Raw genomic sequence first — 1175 nt, forward strand, 5'->3', positions numbered from 1 at the left:
TGCTGGCAGGGGTAGTTTATTTTGCTGACCCAATCTTTTTGTTAGATAGATGCTCGACACAAGAGGATCTGAGGAATCCATTGCTCTGTGGAAAACGTCTGCCATGTTGTTCTGCAGTGTACTCTTTCGAGCATGTAACCTCCTGTCACTCTTAGAGTATTTGTTGCGAGCCTGTGAGGCGTTCTCGCCGAGAACACCTAATGGAAGGATTGATGCTTCTATTATTTGGTAGCCGTGCATTAACACTTTATTGACTGTTGCCGACATTAGAAACCATGGATACAAGGACATATATAGCGTTATGGTTTTCTGACAATATTTTTTAAATTTTGTTGGATCAATTGGTAGGTGGCGGGAAATAGCAATTAAAATATTGTTAAAATATGCAATGAGAAATTCATCAAGATCTTAGATTTCAGCTAGTAGCTTAGGTTGTGCAAACGCCCACCTCGCTGTATTGCCGTCGTTGGTATTTCCATTGCCATTCTGCTTAGGCTTATCATCATGTAATGCGATGGCATTCCACACCTGCTTCTGAATCATCTTTTTTGTTTCGCCATTTCTTTTTTTCCATTTTCATCTCTCACTTGCCATTTTTTAAGTTTCAGTCTATATGCAATTTTAAGAGCGATTTCAAAAAATCGAATCCAACCATGTAGAGGACTTATGCCATATTTTAATGCTTCATATCTTGGCTTAAATTTTGGTGAGTCTATTTTAGCATTTTCCATGAAGACTCCCTACAATATGTGGGATTTATACATTTCGGTGCAAAATGGAGCAAAAAGCTAAAAAAAAAAATAGCTTATATACACTTTGCACTTTAATGACACATAGTTACTTTTTGGTGCAAGTCGGCACAAAATTTGTTATAATCCACAACAGACGGGTTAGCAGGTTAGCTTTTTTCTACTTTTTGACAACACCAATAAACGCACACAAAGAACACATTATCCAACATGAACAAAGTCTTTTTTAATACAAATATTCTACATACCTTTGTCTTTCTTTTCCATAATTTTAGTGAAAATTGCTTGAACCACAACAATTTTGGCACGCTCGCAAGTAAACAAAATCTTTCCCGCGCTTTTTAGTTTCGCACGCATGCAATCAAACAGCTGACTTTGAAGGGCTGCCAAAATTTTAGGGATGCTTCAAAACAATTAAAATCTTTT

The sequence above is a fragment of the Drosophila subpulchrella genome, unplaced genomic scaffold, assembly GCF_014743375.2.
Source record: "Drosophila subpulchrella strain 33 F10 #4 breed RU33 unplaced genomic scaffold, RU_Dsub_v1.1 Primary Assembly Seq377, whole genome shotgun sequence".
Lineage (NCBI taxonomy): Eukaryota > Metazoa > Arthropoda > Insecta > Diptera > Drosophilidae > Drosophila > Drosophila subpulchrella.